Here is a 26,469-nt window from a genome sequence, read left to right as displayed (position 1 = left end):
TGGGTGAGCCCTAAGTCCCTGGAATTGAGGCAGAGAGAAGTGAGAAGACACATAACAAAGAAAGTGACATGATGGAAAGAAGCCGACATTGAAGAGATGTGGCCACAAGCCAAGGAACACCAAGGATCGCTGGAAGCTGCCAGAAGCTAAAGAGAGTCAGCCCGTGAACCCATGGTATGGATTTTCCCCTGGAATCCCAGAGGGAGCCTGGCCTTGCCAACACCTAGATTTCAGGATTCCAACCTCCAGAACCGTGAAAGAATACATTTCTTTCTTTTAAGCCACCAAGTTTGTGAGAATTTGTTATGGCTGCCACAGGAAACTAATACAGTGGGTCAAACAAGAGATTCTTTTTTTCTTATTTAAAATTTCTCTTTAACAGATAATTGACTGTTTAAAGCCAAAGTGTTAACAATGAACTAGAGGGTTTATAACATACGCAGGAGTAACAATAGTGCAAAGAACAGGAGAGGGGGAGTGGAGAATTACTCTTGGAGAGGTTATTTTTATACTATGCTTGGGTGATATAATATTATTTGAAGACAGACTTTGATACGTTGAAGGTTTCTACTATACAACTTAGAGCAGCCAATTGAAAGGAAAAAGAAAACTTTGAAGTCAACGGAGATGAAATGGAACCAACGGATTATTTAACATCCATAATTTATAAGTATTATAATAAAATATAAAATGATTCAATATTGCTCACTTCTTAAAACAATCTTTTTCTCGAGTTTACTTTGTTTCCCTCGGCCACATTGTTGTCTGTAGTGATTAGTTTATTATGTTCCCTTACACGGCTCACTAGTTTCTGTGATCCCCGTTGTCTCTCCCATGCCATGCCCTCCTTCTTGGCTTCCTCTCTTACTTTATTCAAGCAGTCCCTCTTAAGATTTTTGTTTGTTTGTTCATTGGCTTTGTGCTAGTAGAGAAATGTGCTTGGCAAACTGTCTTCACTTTTTGATATCTCGAAATGCCTTTATTTTGTCTTTTCTCTCGAGTGAAAATTTGCCTAGGTGTACAATAAAAATTCGGCATTTCAGAACTTTAAATACATTACTGTCTTCTCTATTCTATTTGTTTCTGAGGAGCAATCTGCTGTCAATCAATTGTTGTTTTCCCTCACGTTCTATCTTTTCTCTCTAGTAACTTCTGAGATCGTCTTCTTCCCTTTATGTTCCATGGTCTCGCGGGATGCATCTCTTCGTGGACTCACATGGAATTATCCGTGAGTACTCCAAAGCTAAGCTAGCTCCCAAGGCTGCTGTCTTTCTTTGATACTGAGCAAGTCTCAACTATTTTCTGTTTAGCCATTGTTTCTCTACTATAATTTTTATTTTCTCTTAAAATCCCTAGGAAATGTTTGTGGAATCGTCGTGAACTATCCTCCGTGTCTTTTAATTACACTTTTTAAAAATTTTTGTTTTTTCTCCCCTCTGTCCTGGATCCTGAATGTGTTCCTCGGTGCCATTTCCGAGTCATCCCGTTTCTCTTCAGACGCACCCAGGTTAGGACTCATCGCACCCACTGAATTTTTATGTCAGTGACTAAACTTTTTATTTCTGATATTTTTTCTTAATTTTTATTATGAACATCTGTTCTTATTTCATTTTACTGGCTTTGTTTCAATTTTTTTTTATTTTAATGAACATTATCTCCATTATACAGATTTTTTTAACCAATTTTTCAACTCATTTTTTTCAGATTCTTAAAGACATTTCACCAAGAATACATTTTCTGTTCTGAGAGATATGGTTACTAAACCTCACAGGCTTGAGGTTTCCTCCCCATTGGTTGGAATTTTGAATTTTAGGTTCACTGTAAGAGGGCAGCTTTGGAATGGTATGTGTATTTTTTTCCCCTTTCTCTCTTTCCTCTGTGAGCTCACACTAGTGGGTAGTGTTTCATGTCCGCTTCTCTTCAGTGCTCCCACTGGGCCAACCTCAATACAGAAGTCCTGGTCTAACATTGGTGGGCAGAGTCCCTGCTCCAGAAGGAGGTTGGGGGTAGAGGTCACAAGGATGTGACCAGTCACAAGGATGATGGGTGGCTTAGTCCATTTCTGGCCACAAGGCTGATTTTGTGCTTGAACCATAGCCGCTCAGGCTCAAGGGGGCTGAGGCCACCACTCCTTGGCTCTTTTTTCTTCGAGATTTTTCTTGATCTAAGTTGTCCTTCCCCAAGAGCCTGGTCTCTGGCAGTAGGCCATTGCTGGCTTCTCATCTTACATGGGGCCCCTCAATTCTACTATCCAATAGCTAATGAACCAGCTGACTCCCGGCTGCAACTGATGATCTCGGTGCTTTCTGACACACCCTGGGATGAGCAGACACGTGCCTTCAGCTTTTGCTCACTTCACTGCCTTTCTGCATCCCGAGGCCCACCGAGATGCCTCTCTAGCATTTGAGCCTGTTGGCATCCTGTGTTTCTTTTTATAACTTATCTGCTGCTGCTTTTCATTTGTGGCATTGAGGATATCACCGGTGTGAACCGAGTGCTGGTCTTGATAAGGCCCAGCTGTGGCTTCTTAATCCACGGATATAGGACTTATCATCTGAAATTCAGAATAATTCTTAGACCCTCAACCTTTCATCCCTTGGACCCAAGGATCTAGAGCTGCCAGATTTAGAATCGCTGTAAGTTATGCAATGTGAGAAGTTTAGAACGGCCCTTCCAAAATATCTTCACCACAGCCCAGCGAAAATACACCAGTTTTAGTGTAATAGCTTATGGTTCAACTGCTGACCTGTGGAATGTGGACCACGAAAAGCTCTCACGTCAGACCCTGAAACTGCTAGCCTGTTAGTGTTCCATAACAGGAGAATTCCATTTACCACACCGACTGCCAGCACGGGGCTGAGAGCAGTGTCCTAGGGAAAGAGACAAGGCGGCCAAACCAGAAAACCGAGGGGCGGGGGTGGCATCCACCACGGTCCGGTCATAGATCGGCCATGACAGACTGGAGCCCATCTGAGTCCTCCAGAACCGGGGAGCAACCAAAGGTCAGGGTCACAGTATGTGTTTCCGGTCAGTCTGTAATTCGGGGCACCTGCTTGCTCATGGTGCACCTGGTGGTTTGTAGTATTTATCAGTCAGATTAAGAAGTCCATCGCATGAAATAATGGTGTCCGATTTCCACTTTCCAAAAGATTAAGTTAATGGGTTCCAATTTTTTTCAACGTTTGAATTCTTCCCCCAGAGCATTTCCTTAAACTTTGGGCCCAGTGTAGCTCTCAGCCCCCAGTCACCAGTGGAAGCTAACGTAGCCAGTTGTCATCCAAAGTCAGTAACATTATGCATCCTGCCAGCCTCAGTTCCACATGAAACTTGATACTTGGACTTCTATCTGTTACTGTTACTCTACCCCAATGTGATGTCTAAAAATGTCTCGTGTATTTTTGGTAAAAGCAAGACTGCTTTAATATATAGTAGTGCAGTTCCTCGTTTTCTAAATAAATTTTTCACAGAAGGTTAATTCCATTGAGCGTTCATTGGAATTACCTACAAAAAAAGGGGGTTTTGCTTTTTTAAAAAAATTCTGGAGGGGGAAATACTGAATTAAACTTTTTTATTTTTCATTTTACTTGAGGAATTATTAAATCTTTTAATACTGTCACATGCAGTGTGATTCCTCAAGACAAGGATCAGGTATTTCTTTTTTCTAAACACATTGGGTCATGGAAACTTGTCTTCCAGGACACCTTCAGGAACTTCTATTCTGCAGAGCCCTCTGTGGAAAACGCCCATAACGTCTAATGAAAGAGATCCCAGGTGCCTGGGTGGCTCAGTTAGCTAAGCATCTGCCTTTGGCTCAGGTCATGATCTCAGGGTCCTGGGATCAAGTCCTGCGCTGGGCTCCCCGCTCGACAGGGCGTCTGCTTCTCCCTCTCCATCTGCCCCTCCACCCGCTCATACTCTCTCTTTCATGCTCTTTCAACTCAAATAAATAAATAAAATCTGTTTTAAAAGGGGGGGATCCAAAGTTGCCTGATGTTATGAAGAAGAACGATATTTTACAATATTCCATGGAGAATAAAGTACTTACTTCCAAGTGTTTTGCAACTTTGAGAACCAATTTTTACAACCCCGTCTGGTGGCAGTGCAGCGAATAGGCTGCAGCAGGGCGGCCTGGCAGGGGGCCAGGAAGGTGGACACTGCAGTAAGAAGACCGCGCAGTCTGCAGTCTGCCAGAGAAGGGTGTGTGAGTTCAGGGCAGAGCTGAGAGAATTTGCATCTCTTTGGATGTGAGCCGTGATGGGGAGGGACACCAGGAATCTGATCACTTACTCATTCAACAAGTATTCATCGAGCTCATCATGAGCCAAGCACTGTTGTTCTAGGTGCTGTGAATGTAGCACGAAACAGGACATAAAATTCCTGACCTCTTAGAGTTCGTATCTTTCCCATACTCGAGGGTGACGAGTTGGGTGCTACATGTGAAGAGAGGGGCCCCGCGGGGAGAAGCAGTCTCCGTGTGTGGGGCAGGAGCCCCCCCAGTCTGGGGGGTACTGGGGCAGCTGATGCTCAGGCGGAGAGGCTGGTGAGGAAGCATGAAATGCAATCGGGAGCTCGGAGAGGGATGTGGGCGAGATGGAGAACTCACACGCACAGGTGGGAATTGAAGCCATGAGGACATCTGCAGTACCCACGAGGTAGTCAGTGGGGTGAGACGTGGAAAGAGTTGAAGGTTCCTTGGTTTTAATGAGAGGAGTAGAGAAGGGGTCAGCAAGTACAAGGGAATTTTCCAATAAATGTCTAGTGAGTGTAAATAAATAAGATTTGGCCTGAGAGACGGACAGGAGCCAGGAGAGAGGGGCACTAGGAAGACAACAAAAGGAAAGTTTCAGAAAGGAAGGTGATGTTCATCAAGAGCCATGGCAGGGAAAAAAAATAGGGACACACCTTTTTTTTTCTGCTCTAACTACTGGCTTCCCTTCGGTTTTTCTGGGGGAGGTCCTATGGAATCCCCAGTTTTTTAAAGCAGATTTCCCCATGGCCTCAACCTCTTTCCCATCCCACCGTCCACTTCCTGACATTACTGAAATCTGGGCATGTGCCTTCACCGCCGGCATCTTACACCAAGAGACTTGCCAGGAATTTTCTCAAGGGAGGGTGCTCATTCTCCCACATCCTGACTGACTCTTGTATGGTCCAGAGCCAGAATCGGGGATTTCTTTCCTCTCCTGACTTTATAACAACTCGCTGCCATGGAAGGTGGTGGGCAGTGGACACCCCTGCCCCCACCTTTCGTCTTCCGTCTTGCAAAACCCCTGCTCCACCTCTCCTGTCATGGCTGCTTACGGACCGTGAGCTCATTCGAATATTGATAGCTGACCTCTATCTTGAACTTCTGTGCCAAGCCCACCATTGTCCTGGTGATTTCAGTCTCTGTTAATGAACCATCTAGCATCAGCCTCAAAGTCCTTTCTTCTCCTTGGTTATAACATCTTCCATATTCCACTCTTGCAGCCTACTTTAGGGTCCCACTCTGGATTTTACAATTCCCGAGAACTCTCCCATTTAGGACCTCCTTCATTTCCAGCCCTGGATTCATAGTCCTCTTCTCCCTCATTGCCTTGGCTCCCCTGAGGAAAGTCCCCAGGGCAGAGGGTGAGAGTCCCAGCTGTGAGGTCCGACATATTCTGGATGCTTGGAATCTGGACACTTGCTCATTTCCCTGGCCTTGTCTCCCCACCCTGATTCATCTTCCACCTTGCTCCCTTTTAAAACCTAAAACTTTGGGGGACGCCGTGGTGGCTCAGTCAGTTAAGCTTCCACCTTCAGCTCAGGTCATGATCCGAGCGTCCTGGGATCGAGACCCACACTGGGCTCCCTGTTCAGCGGGGAGTCTGCTTCACCCTCTCTCTTTGCCCCTCCCTCGGACTCATATTCTCTCTCTCTATTTCTTTCACATAAATAAATAAAATCTATAAATACATAAACAAATCCTAAAACTTTCATCTGACCCTCGCCCTGCTCTATTAAAATCTACTCAATGGTTCCCCATTCCTTATAGAGTCAAACACAAATGCAGCAGGACAAGACCTTCTAGCAGGACCTAGGAGACCCTTCATAGACTGGTCTCCCCTGTCCCTCATGCCTTCCATGCCCCTTGCTCCTCCCCGCTTGTCCCCAATGCACCTGTACTGTACAACAGAAACACACGTACACCACACCAACACTGCTGCCAGGAAACCACCCCCCCCACCCGATCTCCCAGCAGGACTCCATGGTCCTTCCGGCTCAGCTCTCAAAACCCCGTTCCAGCTTCACCCACTCTGTGCCTGCACCAAAAGCTACAATTCATGGACTCAGTCTCCAGATGCCCCCTGTATCCTCTCTAACCCAGACAGGCTTTGATCACAGATCCTGCGAGATTCCCATACACTGGAGTGTTTATTTCTGTCTCTCCCTAGACACCAACCTTTCTAAGAACAGGCCTGTGTTTACTTCACTTCTATCCCCCAGCACCTGGCCAGTGTAGCAGCAGACAGTATATGTTTGATAAACCAATGGAGATTTAGAAGAGGTGAGGGGAAAGAACTGAGGTTAAAGAATTCTGATTAGGTATGTTAGGTAGGTAACAAATTGGGAATCCAAAGACTCGGATTCAAATCCCAGTCCTGCCACTTACTATTATGTGACCTGGGACTAGCCGCTCGTCGTAACAACTGCATTCACTGCCTGCGTGTCACAGGTCGGGCACTGTCTCATGCAAGCCTGATCATAAATCATTGTCATCCCCATTAAAGAGGAGGAGATAGCGGCCCTCCCTAGGTAAGTAACTTGGGCAAAATCACAGCTACAAAGGGACAGAGCTAAGACTCAAATGTGAGCTAATGTCCAGAAACCCTTGGTGCTGCTGCTCTGCCCTGAGACCCCTGCGTCCTCACCCCAGCAAGATCCCCGCGCCCTCACCCCAGCAATCCCTGCCAGGCTGCCTCCGCCAGGCTGCAGTGAGGATGGAAACAGGTGTACACGCATCACAGGGAAATGCATCGTAAATGCTAGTCTTCCTGATATATTAAGTCATTCGTTCACCAGCCCTCCCTCCAACCTCCCAAAAGCTAATCATCCCAACATCTTCAGTAGCTTAAAAGTAGCTGTTAAATAGAAGCTGAATTCAACACAGGATTGAAGCCAATTACGGTTTCTGATAAAGTTAATCTGTTTTAATTCATTATGATGATGATTACCATCATTGTTATATTAAACCAGAGCCAAAAACTATTCCTGGCTCAGAGAAAGAGGGAGCAAACTATTTCTTGAGCCCACGACACAACGACGCCTCTCCCCAAGGCTTGGAGGTGGCCTAATAAAGAGCTCCCGGAGTAATCTTTGCTGAGTTGCATTGTTAACGCTCTCCTGAGGGACGCCAGGGGCTGTAATTGCTCCAGTCTGGTTCGGCCTGACGAGCTACCTGAATTAAGTGGGCGAATTGGAATTTTCAGTGGAACCGTCTGGGACATCACCTTTAACCCTCCACGGTGCTCCACCCAGCCCACTGCTCATTACGAGCAGAGACCCCCGTCACCTCCGCCCACCTCCTCCCGTGAGTGTGCACAAGTCTCTGTCTCCTGCCGGACCCCGCAGAGCATTCAGTGAACCGGGGGGGGGGGGGGGGGAGCAGGGCAGCAGCCGTCGTGCTTGGCACCTGAGCACCAGGACCTCAAAACCCAGCTTTCAACATCATAACCTGCTCAAGGGCAGCACCACGCTTTCAATTAACCACCACGGAACTCCAGGTTAAAGGCCAGCATTTAAGCTTCCTCCTGTCGCTCATTATTTCTGTGGAATTTAGCCCACACTCTCAGGCAGGAGCGCATGGGGGACGAGGGTGGCATCCCGCGAGCATATAGAGGGGGACTAGCTTATCCATCGGGTGGGAGGGCCCGAGAGGCTCCCTGGAAGAGCAATGCCAGACTTAGCTTTTAAAAAGTGAACCAGAATGTGGGAGAGAAGCGAGATAGTGTCCGTGAAATGTGGGTGGGTGGTAAGAGAAGCTGAGAGGTGGGAAAGGGTGAACAGGCGGGTGGAGAGGATGAATGGGAACAACATGTGTAGGTGAAAGGAAGTCACTGGGCAGCTGGCACTCAGCGTGGTCTGTGGAGAGCTGTGCACTTTAAAGAAAAAAATCACCCTTGACGCTGCAGAAGGTTGGAGGTGATCACACGTGAAGGAAGGGAGACAAGTCAATAAGCCTCTGCATTCACTGAGACAAGAGACGAAGAAGGAAGTGATAGTAGGGATGGAGGAGATAACTTCCTTTAAATTACTTAAAGAAAGGTCAGCAGCCAAAATAAAACTATTAAAGAGAGGAATAAGCAGAGGGGAGAAGCACCAGCTAAAAAACCCAGATCAGACTTCAGCATCCTAAAATTGTGTGGCCTCCTGCCCCATGGTGTGTAATGTCTGGGCAAGTAACATAACACACACAGGGGCATGCACACATGCATCTGATATGTTAGAAGTACACAAACATGTGTACACAGACAGAGATTCATGTTCATTGCTTCAGCACACGTAAATATGTGGAAATGCACACACATACACAAGCAAATGCATTGCGTGGCACATACATGACCACATATGTGCACACACAAACATGCATGCACACACACAAACCCATGTGTGCATGCACACATCTAACCCATTAAAGAAAACAGTCTTGAGGCGCCTGGGTGGCTCAGTGGGTTAAAGTCTTTGCCTTCGGCTCAGGTCATGATCCCAGGGTCCTGGGATTGAGCCCCGCATCACACTCTCTGCTCAGCAGGGAGCCTGTTTCCCTTCCTCTCTCTCTCCGCCTGTCTCTCTGCCTACTTGTGATCTCTGTCTGTCAAATAAATAAATAAAAATCTTAAAAAAAAAAAGAAAGAAAGAAAACAGTCTTATTATCCCCACTTTGCAGACAAGAAATCAGAAACACAGAAGTTACACAACTTCGCATCCTGGGTTTGACCACAGGTATCTTACTCCAAATTCTGTCCTTCTAACATCCATATAAAATAACTTATAGAGACAAATGCACAGGTCACGTACAAAACAAAAGATCATTCTGGTCTCAGATATTTCCTTTGCGATGGAAGAGGAGCAAGATGGCAGAGAAGTAGGAGACCTAAATATCACCCGGTCCCAGGAGTTCAGCTAGATAGTTATCAAACCATTTTGAACACCTAGAAACTCAACAGGAGATCAGAGAGAAGAAGAGCAGCAACTCTAGCAACAGAGAAGCAACCACTTTCTTGAAGGTAGAACATGCGGAGAAGTGAATCTGAGGAAGATAGACCACAGCGGGAGGAGCTGGCTCCCAGCAAGCAATGGAGCAGTGGAGCACAAAATCTGAGCTTTTAAAAGTTCGCTCCACTGAGGGACATTGCAAAGAAGACATCCAATGGCCAACAGACACATGGAGAAGTGCTCAACATCACTCGACATCAGGGAAATCAAAATCAAAATCCCAGTGAGATACCACCTCACACAAGTCAGAATGGCTAAACTTAACAAGTCAGGAAACGATAGGTGTTGGCAAGGATGTGGAGAAAGGGAAACCTCCTACATTGTTTGCAATTTGAATGCAAGCTGGTGCAGCTACTCTGGAAAACAGCATGGAGGTTCCTCAAAAAGTCGAAAATAGAGCTACCCAGCAATCGCACTACTGGATCTTTACCCTAAAGATACAAATGTAGTGATCCAAAGGGGTACGTGTAGCAGCATACAAATAGTTACAGCAGTGATGTCCACAACAGCCAAACTGTGGAAAGAGCCTAGATGTCCATCAACAGATGAATGGATAAAGAAGATATGAGATAGATAGATAGATAGATAGATAGATAGATAGATATGGAATACTATGCAGCCATCAAAAAACCTGAAATTGTCATTTACAACAACATGGATGGAACTAGATGGTATTATGCAAAGCAAAATAAGTCAATCAGAGAAACATAATTATTATATGATCTCACTGATATGAGGAATTTGAGAAACAAGACAGAGGATCTTAGGGGAAGGGAAGGAAAAATGAGACAAGAAGAAACAGAGAAGGAGATAAACCATAACAGACTCTTAATCTCAGGAAACAAACTGAGGGTTGCTGGAGGGGAGGGGGATGGTAGGGATGAGTGACAGACATTGGGGAGAGTATATGCTATGGTGAGGAAAAAATTTTAAAAATAAATTAAAAAAAATTTTTTTTAAATGTATCTCCTTTGCAGCCCAAAAGTCCATAAGTTGGTTAGTAATATTTAGAGTTTTGATGAAAAGAAAGATCTAATCCATGACACATAGCCCATTTGTTTTTCAGCTGTAAAAGCAAAGAAAAGATACCCTTAGCTGTGGAAGTGCCAATCTTAAAAGATCTATTCGCAGCTCTACTTTGAGCAACTAAGGGAAGAAGCAGATTAAGAGTTCAGAAATTATAAAATCAGGGTAAGAGTGGACTGGTCATTAGTACTGAAATAGTCATAATAGCTAAAAGACTAATAATTGTGCATGTATACAAAATTGAATAACAATGTCAAAAATCATTCTTGAAGAAAAATACTTCTAACATATTGAATAATAATTAAATTTTATTATATTTTTTAAAAGATTTTATTTATTTATTGGACACAGAGAGAGAGAGAGATCACAAGTAGGCAGAGCAGCAGGCAGAGACAGAGGGAAGCAGGCTCCCTGCTGAGCAGAGAGCCCAATGTAGGGCTTGATCCCAGGACCCTGAGATCATGACCTGAGCCGAAGGCAGAGGCTTTAACTCACTGAGCCACCCAGGCACCCCATAAATTTTATTATATTTAAAACCCTACATTATATTGACCACAGACCAAAGAGTGCTTGGTTGGTTAGGGGAAGCAAAAGAAGAAATTTAATTCATTATTTTAAAGTAGAAATTCAAAAGATACCATTTTTTCCTTAAAAGTAGATTAAAGAATTTTTTTAAAAATTTGATGGTAATTACTAAATTAAGAAAATTGGAGTTACATACCTCCCAACCTTAAGACAAGATAAAAGGCACCATTGCCTAATAATAAAAGAAAATAAAACAAAACAAAGGAAAAAAAAACAACAACAAAGCTAAGACACACAGCCAACCAAGACCATTTAGAAAGATGGCATAAGTAAGAATAAATGCACATTGTAAGACTAGAGCTGTGTTCAAGGGACTAGGAAAGCCCCAGGTCCCCGTACTTCTCTGTGCCATCTTAACTCCTCCTGCATGGTAAGAATAAATGTAAATGGATTAAATTTCCTACTATTTGAAAAGGACATTAGGACTCTGTTAAAAAAGAAACAAGCAAAATACTATGGTCTTTTTTAAAGACTTTATTTATTTGACAGAGAGAGAGAGAGCAAGAGAGGGAACACAAGCAGGGGGAGTAAGAGAGGGAGAAGCAGGCTTCCTATTGAGCAGGGAGACCAATGCGGGGCTCAATCCCAGGATCCCAATCCCACGACCCCGGGATCATGACCTGAGCCCAAGGCAGATGCTTAACCACAGAGCCACCCAAGCAACTTGCAAAATACTATGCTTTTGGGTGTCACCCTTAAAACAAGTGATACAGGAAGTTGAAAGCAGGAAAATGGTCAAAGATATTAAAGCAAATGCAAATCTTAAAAAAGGGTTGTGATATTAACAGTTGACAAAATAGAAATCAGTATTGGTCAAAATAGGCCAAATAAAAAAAAATTTAAAAATAGGCCAAATAAAGGCATTAAAGGATATAAATTTAACATTAATAGTAAGAATTTAATATTGAATGAGATGAAGAAAAATATGAATATAATATTTATAAACAGATACTTTACAGGGAAAAGATGGTAGTCATCCATCTTGCACCAATATGTAAAGCACAAACTGTTAGAAATACACTTTGCAGAAGAATAAATTTATAAGAGCACAACAGAGTTGGGAAATTTGAACACATCTGTATCAGTCACGCTTCTCCAGAGAAACAGAAACAACAATACGGAGATACATAGCTCGACAGATTTATTTTTAGGAATTGGCTCATGCAATTATAGGGCTGGCAAGTCCAAAATTTTCAGGGTAGGCCAGCAGGCTATAGACCCAGGGAGGAGTTGCAGTTTGAAACCAGAGGCAGTGTGCTAGCAGAATTCTCTCCTCCTGTGGGGGTGTCAGTCTTTTTCTATGAAGGTCTTCAACTGATTGGATCAAGCCCACCCATGTCATAGAGAGCAACCTGCTTTACTCAAAGTTTACTAATTTAAATGTTACTCTCATCTCAAGAAATACCTTACCATAGACTTCCAAAATAATGTTTGGCCAAACATCCGGGCACTATGGCCTAGCCAATTTGACACATAAAATTAACCCTTCCCATACTTTTGTGACTACCGGACACACCGAATAAGGAGCGGCACAAGAATCTGGTGACGTAATACGTTACAAAGACAATTTACTTTCGTATATTTGTTTGTGTGTATTTATGCATATGTGCGATAGCCATATAACTGAACTCTACACCCACAGATCACAGAATTCCTTTCTGCGGCCCATGCCACATCTAACACATACTGATCACATCTCACGTATAAGCCTACAAAAAAGAACGAAATAAAAATTGTACAAATCACAGTGAATGTGCGCAAACTTAATCCCACAATTTGTATTGAAAGGCTACAACGACTTTGAAATGATCTTAAAATCCACTCTCCTAAATAATTTTTAGGTCAAAGCAGAAATAAAATTTTCATATGCGCATGATCTTGAAAAGAACAATAAGAGTAAGCCTTCTGGTTAGTATATACTGGATGAATCCAAAACTAATCTTAAAGAAAAAAAACTAATAAATCTCAAATGCTTTCATCATTAAACACAAATGAATGAAAATATCTCCCCTTTTAACTACAGAATTAAAAAGGGAAATTCCAAATAAATGAAAACTGACTTAAAATGAGAAAAACCTAAGTAGATAAATCACTCAGAAATGAAGCTGGCTGTGTTCTCAAAAAATTGACCAACTTCAATAACAACATCAGGCCCCAAGAGTTCTACAGGCTAAGGTATTTCAAACTTTTAAAGAGAGAAGACTTCCGATGTTACATAAAATGTAACATTTTATGATTTCTGATTCATTTTAGGAAGGTAGAAAAGGTCTGATTTTGAAAAACATCCTGGCAAAGTTAACCTCCAGTATAAACTATAAATCAATTAATTTCCCTTTTGAAAACAGATGCAAAACAATTTTAAGTACAAGTAAAAGGATTATTTTCATAACACATTTACTTCAAGATTATAATACATCATGTTATTTCACTAAAAAACAGAATTTATATTTGATGAAGGTAAAAGAAAACATTTTGATAAAATTCAAATAAGCACGGAGTTACATAAAAGCGAGAGTATCGCTTAGACAGAATGGTCCAGCCTGGAATATAACAGGTTGCTTGCCCAAGATGTAGAATCCTGAACCTCATCCTAAACCTAGACCCTGGCAATGAATTCCAAGATCCTGCATTTTTAATGGAAACCCAAATAATTCTTATACACACCAAAGTTTGAGAACTAATCTAAACCAAACTCGCTAATGGCATAGTTAACACTGAAATAATAGAAGCCTTTTACATTGAAACTCAGGAAAAATATAATGGTGTCTTTTTTCAGCCCAATTTTCTCAACTGTGAAAAAGTTTGGTTATTGAAATAAAAAACACAAAATAAGAAAGAACAGATATAAATACTTGAAAACAAGATTGCACATTATTATTATCTGAATGATTATCACTGGTAAATTCCAGTTAACTAAAAATCCTTCATTATGAGTAAGAGCATTCAGTAAGTTGATTGATTAAAAACTGAATACATAAAAATAAAAAACTTCCTTATATACTAGCAATAACTGGCCAGAAAAACAATGAGGAGAAAGGATTCAATTTATGATAGAAAAAAATAGATGTATAGGAATAAACTTATCAAAAATTGTTTAGGGCCTTTATAAAAAAGAATTTAAAACTTTACAAAGGCCCATGAAAGTATATTTGAATAAGCAGAGAGAAATAACATTTCTTAGGAAGAAAGACTTAATGTCATAAAGTACCAATTAACCCATAAATGATTTAGAATTCAGCCTCCAAATGTGTAAAACTGGAACACCATTGTCTAGAAAAATAAACATACCAGACGAGCCATAAAAATTACCATAAAGAAAAACGGACACAAAGGACTAAGAAAATTATGAAAACCGAAGACGGGCTTACTCCACCTCATATTAAAATCTATCATAAAGTAGAGGAATTAAGATGATTTATTATTGATGCAGAAAGAGCTGAAAGAGTCAGACACCAAAGATCGTTTACCTGCAAGGATGAAAGGTGTCACACCCTCTCAGCGCTTTTGCATCCCCTCCACGTCTGCAGTCTCTGAGAGCTGGGGTGCTCCAGGGCTCCATCCTGAAACCCTCTCCTCTCTGTTACACTCAGCCCTGGGTGGTCTCATTTCCTTTCAGGCTTCAAAGACCTTCTCTGAGTGTCTGAACCATAAGTTTTCATTTCTAGCTCCTCTCTCTCCTAAAACTCCAGATTCTCAAGCCCGAGTATGTGTCTGCTCGACATTCTCCTCGGATGCCATATAAACATCGCAAACACTTTCCTCCCTAGCTCCCCAAACCTTCATCCTTTCTATTGCTCCTGTCAAAAACCCTAGAGAGATTTTTAAACCCTCTGTCTTTCTCTCGAACCCTATACCTAACCGGTTAGGAAATCTTGTGGACATACCTGCAACGTGTACCTTGAACACAAACACTTCTCATCACTGATTTGTTGTCACCCCAATCTAAGCCCTGTCATCTCTCCCATGGATCACCAGAAGAGTCTCCACACTTGTCTCCCTGTGTCCCCTCTTACCTCCTTCAGCCAATTTTCAATATGGCAGCCAGGATAATTCTTGGCAACCCAGTGACCCAGCCACACCATTCCTTTGCTCAGAAGCCTCTGAAGAGCTTCCAATCACACCTAGAATAAATATACTTACCTTGGTCCACAAAGGCCCTTATGTTCTGCTCCTGTCTCTAGTGGTGTATTGGTAAACAATGAACAACCAGTTCTCCAAAAAAAAAAAAAAAAAAAAAAAGTTCATACATTCCTGTTTATTATAAATTCTACTGATAAAAAGGATGTATAACACACAATTTGCAAATACTAATAAACTCTACAGTTTTCACCATTGTCAGTTCCACACACCAAGTTAATTCTCACAGAATGCTTTCATTTTTTGTTTTGTTTTTTTTTGCCAGAATCCTGCATCCTGAGCAAACCTATGCCTGCATTGGACCAACGAGATAGTTCTGAAATTAATGTTGGTTGGTATAAATCTTCACATTAAAGTAAGGAAAAAGGGGAAGAGTGAAAATATGAGGTGGAATTTCCATTGTTCATCCGTGATGCAAACAGTTTTTTGCCGATAATAATTTTTAAATACTGGAGGATTAGTTCCTCCATGTTTTGTGTTCTTCACAACGCGGCAGGTGCAGACAGGACACGCTTCCTAGTTTCATCCGCATCCTTAACATTTCCCCATCCCTGTGAGTCTGCTCACACGAAACAACAAGGCAAGCCCTGCTTTGTCGATGCTGATTTCCGTGGTGCAAACATTCTCCCCGCCACAGACTTCAAGCTACCAACATGATGTCACTGAGCGCGGAGCGGTGAAGACAGGCGCGGGAACACACCCCGCGGTGCAGTAGCACAGCTGGCCTCGAACGCAGAAAAAATGGTCAAATGTAGAAAAACAGTTACAAAGTGATGAAATCCGAGTATTTGTTCCTTCCTTTTTAATGCAATGTAGTTAGTTATTAGTTTACCTAATTTTGGTTTTAGCTATGGCTGTTTAACAATGGGCTGGCCACGTCCTGCACACGCGACATAGGGCTGGCTCCACTGAGCAGGTGAGAGCAGCCCCCGCACTCCACCACCTGGTTTTCCCGCCGTCATCTTCACTCTGCTCCCGCCACGCCAGCACTGTTCCACCTCTGGATGTCCACCTTTGCTGTTCCCTCTGCCTCAGACACTTCTCCAGCTGGCCCCACAGCTGACTCCCCTCACCTCCACTCTCTGCTCTGAAGCTTCCATCATCCCTGGCCACTCCGGCTAGAGTCACACTCAGGTCATTCACCACGCCCTTGCACAGCTTTGCTTTGCTTCCTGGTGTTTATTATCGGACCTTTCACATGTTTTATTTATCTACTGTGCGAAGATTCCACCCTCCAGGAGAAATGAAACCCAGGAGAGAGGTCATTGTCTCCTGCGTCACTGCTATGTTCCTGTTGCCTGGGACAGTTGCCCAGCAAGTAACAGAATCTAAAATTTGTCTGTTAAATGAATTTGGAATGAACTTAATGCTTTCAAAATTAGTTTAGGACATGTCAAAAAAACTGTAAAGAGAATACAGAAACAGGCAAAGAAGAAGTATCGTGAATATATACAAGCTCTTCCAAATCAATCATTATGTAAAATATGAATATAGGGATAATAAAACAAAGGACCTGGGGTGCCTGGGGGGCTCAATGGGTTAAGCCTCTGCCTTCATCTCAGGTCATGGTCTCAGGGTCCTGGGATCGAGCCCCACATCGGGCTCTCTGCTCAGCGGGGAGCCTGCTTCCTGCCCACACCTGTGGCTCTGCCTACTTGTGATCTCTCTCTCTGTGTCAAATAAACAAATAAAAATCTTTTTTAAAAAAAGGACATTAATAGACATGGAACAAAAGATGAGAAATAAATCATTTAAAAATGTCCAACGTTTTGTTATCAAATTCATACAAATTAAAACAATAGAGTTCCTGAATGTTTTCATAGAAAATTTATTTTGTGTGTGTGTGTGTGTGTGTGTGTGTGTGTATAAACTTCAGTATGTAAAAGTTGATAATGTAACTTTAGCCCAGTGAGCTGAACACCTCAAGCAGAGATATGAAGTTAGTATAGACTTCCTGAAGGACAATTTGATATTTTTTTTGAATGTTTCAGTATTTAAATTTATTTATTTTTTTCAGCGTAACAGTTATTCATTGTTTTTGCACAACACCCAGTGCTACATGCAATACGTGCCCTCCCTATTACCCACCACCTGTTCCCCGACAATTTGGTATTTTTAAAAAGCATGGAATGTCTATGAACTAGGATATAGCATTTACTTCTGTGAATTTATACTACTAAGGACCTGATCAAGGATGTATACAAAATGGGGCTTACATTGCATTACATTGCAATGCATTTTTATAATAATAAAATCAAAGAAGGAAGAAGACCTAAATATTCAACAACCAGAAATTAGAAAATTACCTTATGGTATCTTTGTAAGTGGAATATAATGCAGCCATTAAAATGGAGTTAGGGTGACTGCCTGGCTCAGTCGGTAGAGTATATGACTAAGTCCCATGTTGGGTGTGGATATTATTTTAAATGAGGAAAGAAAGAAAGGAAGGAAGGAAGGAAGAAAATCATGATAAAATAACCAGCGCATATTGTTAAGTAAAAACTACAAAATGGTTTGTAGAGTTATATTACATAGGTAAAAAATAAATATAAACATGGAAAAGTAACTAGAAGGCAACAATATTAAAACATTCACAATAATTGAACAGTGCAGCTAAGGTGATTTTCTTAGTTTTTTTTTAATATTTTCTAGTTCTCTACAACAAACATTTGCTTTATGTGTAAGATAAAAAAATTAAGGACCCTGTTTTTAATACTTAAGGAGAGAATGACATCATCCCCCGGAAAGTCCCAAGATGCTGGGAAACTGTTCAAGATGGTCTCACATCCAAAGCGCAAGAAGAGACTCGTGAGAAGAAGGCGCCGTGGAAAGAGTTATGGGTGTCTTCGGAGTTTGCCTCCCTTACTTCCAAGGAAGAAACCCAAGGACGCGAGCAGAAACACCCAAATGACTTATGTGTGGGTATCGCTAGCAAAAGGCCTCAGCTTGAATGCACTAGGTCTTCCCTAAACTCTCTCTTTAACCCCTAAAAAGCATTCAGCAAAAAACAAATAGACGTGACAGGCCGGAGGTGCCCTGAATAAACTTACCCGCGGAGAAGGGAGGTATTGGAGTGGCTCCTTGGGTCAGTCTGTGCACGTTGCGGAAGGACTCGTCTTGCCGAGCTGCAGTCAGGAGTCACGTGACCTGAGGTGGCTGCGGGTGCCCATGTCACGCCTGCATCTCCAGCTGATGCACCCTTGCCTCACAGCCAGGACAGCCTTAGAGCCTCTCTTTATCCTGCCTGGTCCCAGTGGTAGGTGCGGCAGATGAACCCAGGCGGGTTCCATTCGATCTTTAATCAAGATGCTAATAAGGCACATTAATGATGAGAAGGGAGGACAATTTTCTTTAAATGTCAGAAAACTTGAAAGAGCAAGTGGAAAGGATGCCAGAGGGTGAGATTCAAGCACTGCCGCTAGGCAGGGGCAGTGACCGTGGCTCCAAGGCATAATTGGGCCCTTTGCTGTGATGTTCCGCAGGCAGCTGGTGGCCCGGGAGGTCCAAGCAGGGCTGAGAGAAGAGAGGAGTCTGATTAGATTGACTGTGCCTCCTAATGCACGCTCAGAAAGTAAATGCAGACCCTTCCCCAGAGAAGAATCAGTCCCCTAGGACACAGGGAGGCTTGGGAGCAGATCACATGGGGCTCTCCTATGGATCAGAGGCTAAACCCCAAGCATTTTTTTCCTATGGCCAATCCTTCTTATTCAGTGAAAAATTTTACCTCGTGGGGATTATCTGACCTCAGAGGGTATCAGTGGTTTGAGGACATCTTGTCAAAGATGTCCCTGAATTGTATGAGTAGAAGGAGTATATTTAAATAAAGTATATTCAAACACAACCCCCCACCCCCAGCAATTTGGGACATGATAATCCAGGCCATCTTGGAATTCTGGACAATAAGAGGGTTCCATTGGGGTGACCACCATAGGTTCCCTAAAATTCTTAGATCCACAGATCAGGTGCTAGGCTGGGGATCTCTACTTTGAGGAGGTACCCATATTCAGCTAGATACAGCATCCATCTCTGCAGATTTTCTGCTGAAGTTTGAAGACCAGTCTAGTGCCCAGTGCCAAATGGCAAGCACTATAGAACCCCTCAAAAATGGGAAACGGGTATGGATACGATAGACTCGCCAATAAAATAAGAAATAACAATAATTAATTACCATTTAGGACCATGAATTTAATTCTTTTTTCCCCAAATTCCCACTGCAATAGTCAAAAGACAGAGGAAAATCAAAAACAACAAAACCCCTATGAGAAAATAGGGAAGACCTTGAGGGTGTTTGGTAATTTTAATTACCCAGGTGGAGGAATCCAACACCAATTTCTGTTCCACCACAAATGAAGGAAAAACCTCCCTGGAAAGCCAGGATAGGTGAGATTTCCCAGCAGAATGTCCCATCCCCAAACCTCTAAGTTCATAGAAACAGTCTAAAACTGAGGGGGAACAAAGGAACAGTTGGTGGAGGAAACACTGCTCTTTTGAATCTCTAAGATTGGATTCAGAGCTTGCCCAGAGACAATCCTCCTAGAAATCTACACGATGTCCCCTGGTTCTCACACCTTCGGAATTGTCCTGGGACCTCAGGGCCAGGCCCTGGTTCTAAAAGAGTAGCATCATGAGCAGAATACTTCCACCGGTCAGTGCATTATTTCTTCCGTGGCAGAGGGTAAAACTGAACCACCAGAATAGTGCTGACGCACAGATTTTGGGTGGCCCTCACTCTTGTAGGGTACACACTAAGTTCAGGTGTCTGGACTACCACCAACCCTTGGGCTTAGGCTACATACAGGGAACCAAACATTCACGTTTATCCATCGAGGTTCCAAACACATGCTGCCAAGTGTGGAGGCGGGCATCCTTCCCCTTGTCTGGCCACCACCAGGTCAGCACCTTGTGTTAGGACATCATCTGGGGGTGGCCAGACCAAGCTCTTCCAAGGCCTTTTGAGATCATCGTTCTAAAATGCCAAAGAGCCCTCTCAGTGTCCTCTCTTGCCGAATGGAATTGGTGGCATCGTGCTCTTCTGGATCAGTCTGAAGCTGTGCTGGATGAGAAGCAGACACTCCTGTGGGAATGGGACCGCTCTTCTTGCTTCGCTCACATGCCCTTCAGCGATCCTGTCTGTTTGCAGCAGGGGTGCTGTCAACACTGAAAGACATCACATTCTGCGAATGTAATGAACACAGCTAAAGAGTTCTAGGGGAGATGTGGTTGGAAGAGGTGTCATTCTCCATTTATGCTACAAAATTTCAAGGTGTAAATTTGACATGACCAGAAAACAAATTATTCACAATTTCTTTCATACTCGGAGGAAGACTTGGAGTTTGTGGGCAGCTAAAACACAACACAGTAACAGCCTTTGAGAGTCCTTGGAAACCAGTATTGACAGGCAGCTCTGGATAAAGCAGCATCATGAATAACAATATAACCAGCACAAGACAAAGGCATTAGGGAACTTCAGAGTCAAAAAGATCTACACTGTTTTACTACAAACAGGTTCGGAAGAGACATAGCATCGTATATAATAGACATAGCATCGTATAAAATAACATAATAACTGGCTTTTTCTCCTGGTGAGACACAGGAAATTAGTCAGGCACTCTATATTTGACAGTAAATAGAGCACTAATAAAGAACAGGACGAGAGGCGTTCAAGACATGTTCGGGAAGATATGGTGCTTGGCCACTGCGGAGACTATTAGCATGCACTCCCTGGGTAATAAGCCACAAGACTTAAGTCCCTCCTCTCTACCCACTGCTCTAAATCTTTTTTTTTTAAAGATTTTATTTATTTATTTGTCAGAGAGAGAGAGACAGAGAGAGAAAGATCACAAGTAGGCAGAGAGGTAGGCAGAGGCAGAGGGAGAAGCAGGCTCCCTGCCGAGCAAGGAGCCCAATATAGGACTCGATCCCAGGACGCTAGGATCATGACCTGAGCCGAAGGCAGCCGCTTAACCAACTGAGCCACCCAGGCGTCCCTGCTCTACATCTTCATTGACAATTCACTATCCCTCACGTGGGCACATAAATTCATAATAAAAAAAAAATTTTTAAACATTTTTTTATATTTTTATTTATTTGACAGAGAGAAATCACAACTAGGCAGAGAGGCAGGCAGAGAGAGAGGAGGAAGCAGGCTCCCCGCGGAGCAGAGAGCCGGATGTGGAGCTCGATCCCAGGACCCTGGGATCATGACCTGAGCCGAAGGCAGAGGCTTTAACCCACTGAGCCACCCAGGCACCCCCCATAATAAAAATTTTAATGAAATTGTTATATAGAAAATATTTGCCCAGGACCCTACACAGCTGAGAGAGAGCCCTGCCATTATAGGTCTGGGATGGAGATTTGCATGTAGGTGGTTCTTTGGGAAGTACTCTTGGGAACAACACCCAGTAGTAAGTAGATAAATCCAGTAAAATTTAGAGATGTCTAAACAAATACAATGTAAGTATATTTAATGCACATTTAAAAGATGATTCTTAAAAGATATAATACACAATATATAAAAATAAAATTTAAAGGATACATCTAGATGGCAAAATCATTCCATGAAGATATAATGCATAAGGGAAGTCAGAGAAAATATATAGGTAAACATAACACATCTCCTACCTTATATAGGAAGAGAGTAAATATATTCAGAGAAACATGGTTTAAACACCAGTAGAATAAAAGTAAATGTGAAACAAAACACGCTCCCAAAAAGACTAAGGCAGGCCACAGTAATATTGCAAAAAGCAGCCAAAGAAAAATAAGAAAACATAAAAATAACAGAAATTAAAATAACAGAAATAGAACAAAATATATCAGACATATGTTGAATGTATTAAGGTTAAGCATCTACTAAGGTATCTCAAATCAGTTTAGTAAACAAAATGCAAATATTTAATAAGAGACATATTTGAAACAAAATAATGTAAGAAATTTAAGATAAAAGGATGATTGGTCTTCTGTTACTGGCAATATTTAAGACTAGATATGTAGAGAAACCCTCCTGATACAAAGTATAAAAAATGTAGGATACTATATTGTTTCAGCAAAAAAATTTTAAATGTATTGCAAAGAACACGTATTTACAATAAAAATACATAAAGCACAACAAGAAGAATGCTTCTGTGAACAAAAATCTGCAGGAAAAACAAATGTACAATAATACCTGCAAAGATAGCAGACGTTAGAGTTATCAGAGACTGAATAGAATATATATATATATATATGTATTTAATATTTTAAGAAAAAAACAAGATACTGAAAGTATAATGAATGAACAAAAGATCACCAAAATACCTGGTTGGAAATAATACCAAACAAAACTCCAGAAATAAAAAAATATAAATGAAACTAGAACTACACAGATTCTAAGTTGAATGTCAGCTGAAGAGATCATTGTGAACTAAGTAACACACAGGAGATGTTTCCCAAGTAGTCTGCAAAGATAATAAAAATATGACATAGAGGTTAAGGGATATAGTACATAAAGTGAAAAATTCCAACATACATCTAATTTTAATTTATGTTTGAGTTTGTAAAAGTAATAAAGGAAAGTTATTATTCAAAGAATGGCTGAGATTTTTCCCTAAGTTGAAGAAAGGCACCAATCTCAGAATCAGGAAGTCCAACAATTCCCAACAGAATGAAGAGAAAGACATATAGAAAAATTAAGCACAATTACAGAACAAAGACAATGAGAAGATGTTAAAATCAGCCAGACAGAAAAGATAGATTATCTGCAAGAGAATCACTGCTGATTTCTTGAGTGAGGGGAGGGGGAAAGCCAAGAAACTGTAAGATGGTATTTTCAAAGTTCTGGGAAAAAATAAGTGCCAACTGAACATCATTACACTCAGCACAATTATTTTTCACACACAAGATAATAAAGGCATTTGAGACAAATACTAACAACAAAAACCCATCCGGTAGTAACTGACTAGTAACCGGTGGCTCAGTGGGTTAAAGCCTCTGCCTTCAGCTCAGGTCATGATCCCGGGGTCCTGGGATCGAGTCCCATATGGGGCTCTCTGCTCGGCAGGGAGCCTGCTTCCCTTCCTTTCTCTCTGCCTGCCTCTCTGCCTGCTTGTGGTCTGTCTATCAAATAAATAAATAAAATCTTTAAAAAAAAAAGATGGCAAACTTGGAGCTAGCTATAAATTATTGTTTTAAAGTAAGAATAATGTCTGAAGTGTGGAAATAAAAAAATCCTAAAATGTTGATCAACTATAGATATCAATGGGGGTGATCATTAACTTAAGGTATTTGGACCTCTTCATGTTGTTCAAGATATAGATAAGGACAGGATTGATAATTTAGTTTAAATTTTATTAACATAAACATGCATGTTAAAATGTCTAAATTACTAATAAAAGAATAGAATTAGAGTGTAGGACGTCAAATTAGTAAAAGAAGAAAACAGAATAGAAGTGGGGGACAAATAAATCTAGAAGAATGAAAGAAAAGGCAGCAGGGAGAAACAAACTAGTGCAAGTAGTTCAAAATAAGATGGCAAAACATATTCTACACACACAGTCACAATCAATAATAACAAATCAACTTTTCTAGTTAAAAAAAAATTGTCAGCCTGGATTTACAAAATAGCCAAGCATATTTTATAAAACACACATATACACCCACATAAGCTGTAAAAACAACAGAAAGGTTGAAAATCAAATATGAAAAAAGATAATCAGGAAAATTCAAGCTAAAAGAGCACTATTATACATATATTACTATCAGGTAGAATTACATTTTTCTTTTTTTCTTAACCAGGCTCCATGCCCCGCGAGAAGCCTGAGGCGGGGCTCGATCTCACGACCCTGAGATCGTGATCTGAGCCAAAACCAAGAGTCGGATGTTTAACTAACTAAACCACCCAGGTACACCCAGAATTGAGTTTAAAAAAATTTTTTTTCAAGATATAATGAGGCCTATAGCATTTTTAGTTTATTTTTTAACAGCTTTATTGAAATATAATTCACATATCATACAATTCATCCATTTAAAGTATGTAATTCAATAGTTTTTGGTATATTCACAGGTAAGTGCGAACATGGCCACAATTTTAGACTATTTCATCACCTCAAAAGGAAGCCTCATTCCTAAGTCTCCCTCTGATTTAAGCAACCAAAGTCTACTTTCTGTCTGTGTTTTGCTATCTGGACTTTTACATGAATGGTATGGTATAATATGTGGACTTTTGTAATTAGCTTCTTATGCTTACAATGTTTTCAAGATTCATTCAAGTTGCAGCATGTGTTGGTCGACAAATTTTTTTGTGGACAAATAATATTCCATTGTGTGATGTTTTCAAGATTCATTCAAGTTGCAGCATGTGTTGGTTGACAAATTTTTTTGTGGACAAATAATATTCCATTGTGTGAATATACATTTCATTTATCCCTTCACTCATTCATTGATGGACATTTGGGTTGCTTCCATCTTTTGGCTATAAATAATGCTGCTATAAACATCAGTGTACAAGTTTTTTCTGTGAACATATGCTTTCATTTCTCGGGTATATTGCTGGGAGTGTCATTCCTGAGTCATGTGGTTCGTTATTGTTTAATCATTTGAGAAACTGTCAAAGTGGCTGCACCATTTTATATTCTCACCTGCTGTGGAGGGTTTCAATTTCTCCACACCCTCATCACTATTTGTGGTTATCTCGCTTTTTTATTCTAGCCATCCTAGCCATCCTAGTGGGTATGAAGGGGTATCTCATTGTGGTTTTGATTTACATTTCCCTGATGACTAACGACATCAAGCATTTTTTTTTCATGAGCCTATTGGCCATTTGTATATCTTCTTCAGAGAATTATCTCTTCAGCTCCTTTGCCCATTTTTGAATTGCAATTTCTTTTTTTTTTAAGTTGTCGAGTTGTAAGAATTCCAGGAATTCTTTATATATTCTAGCTACAAGTCCCATATCAGATATATGATTCTCAAGCATCTTCTCCCGTTGTGTGGTTTGCCTTTTTACTTTCTCAGTGGTGATCCGTGAAGCACAAAAGTTAATAATTTTGATGATGTGCAATTATTTTTTCTTTTGTTTCTTATGATTTTGGTGTTCTATCCAAGAATCTTTTGTCAAACCCTAGGTCATAAAGATTTACCTCTATATTTTCTTCCAAGAGTTTTATAGTTTTAGCTCTTACATTCAAGTCTTTGATCCGTTTTGAGTTAATCTTTGTATGTGGTAGGAGGTAAGGGCACAATTTTATTCATTTGGCCATGGATATCCATTTATTCCAGATCCATTTGTTGAAAAGATGACTCTTTTCCTATTGAATAGTCTTGACAACTTTGTCAAAATCAATTCTCTAGAGATGTGTGGGTTTATTTCTGGCCTCTAACTCTGACTTCTGCCAGTGACCTCTATGTCTATGTTCATGATAGTACTGCACTGCTTGATTACCATTGCCTTGCAGTAAGTTTTAAAATTAGGAAATGAGAGTCCTCCTACTTTGTTCCTTTCCAGAATTGTATTAGTTATTCTGAGGCCCCTTCAATTTCATACGAGTGTTAGAATCAGCTTGGCAATTTTTACAAAGAAGTCACCTGGGATTCCAGTAGGGATTGTGTTGAGTCTGTGGAGTAGGTTGGGAATACTGCCATTTTGAAAATGTTAAATATTCTGATCCATGAACACAAGACATTTTCCCATTTATTTACACCTTCTTTAATTACTTTCAATAATGTTTTGTTTGGTTGGTTATTTGCTTGCTTTTAAGTTTTCAAGGTATACGCTTGCACTTTTTTGGTCATAGTTATTTCTAAGTAACATTCTTTTGGATGCTATTGTGAATACAATTCACTTTTGGATTGTTCTTATAAGTGTATACATATACAATTGATTTTGTACATTAATCTTGTATTCTCCAACCATACTGAACTTGTTTATTAATTTAATAGTTTTTTACTGGATTCTGTAGGATTTCCTATAGTTGTGAATGGAGATAGTTTCTCTTCTTCCTTTCTAAAATGAACCCTTTTTATCTACTTTTCTTGCTTAATTACCCTGGTTAGAATGTCCAATACAATGTTGAATAGAAGTGGTGAGAGGGGGCATCCTTGTCTTGTTTCTGGTCTTAGGGAAAAAACATCCAGTCATTTACCATTAAATATAAATTAGCTGTGGATTTTTCAGAGATGTCTTTTATCAAGTTGAGGAAATCCTCTTTTATTCCTAGTTTGTTGAGTGTTTTTATCATGAAAGGGTTTTGGACTTTGTCAAATGCTTTTTTTTTTTTTTTTTTTTTTTTTTTTACCTAATGAAAAGATCATGTCACTTAAAAAATTATATTGATATGATGTATTTTATTAATTGATTTTCTGGTGTTGAACAAGTCTTACATCTGTAAGATAAATCCCACTTGTCATAGCTTATGATTCTTTCCTACATTGCTGGATTCAGTTTGCTGGTATTTTACTGAAGACTTTTGCAGCCATATTTATAAGAGATATTGATCTGTAGTTTTCTTG

Source organism: Meles meles, chromosome 4 (genome assembly GCF_922984935.1).
Source record: "Meles meles chromosome 4, mMelMel3.1 paternal haplotype, whole genome shotgun sequence".
NCBI classification, from domain to species: Eukaryota; Metazoa; Chordata; class Mammalia; order Carnivora; family Mustelidae; genus Meles; species Meles meles.
This window is presented reverse-complemented; position numbering follows the sequence as displayed.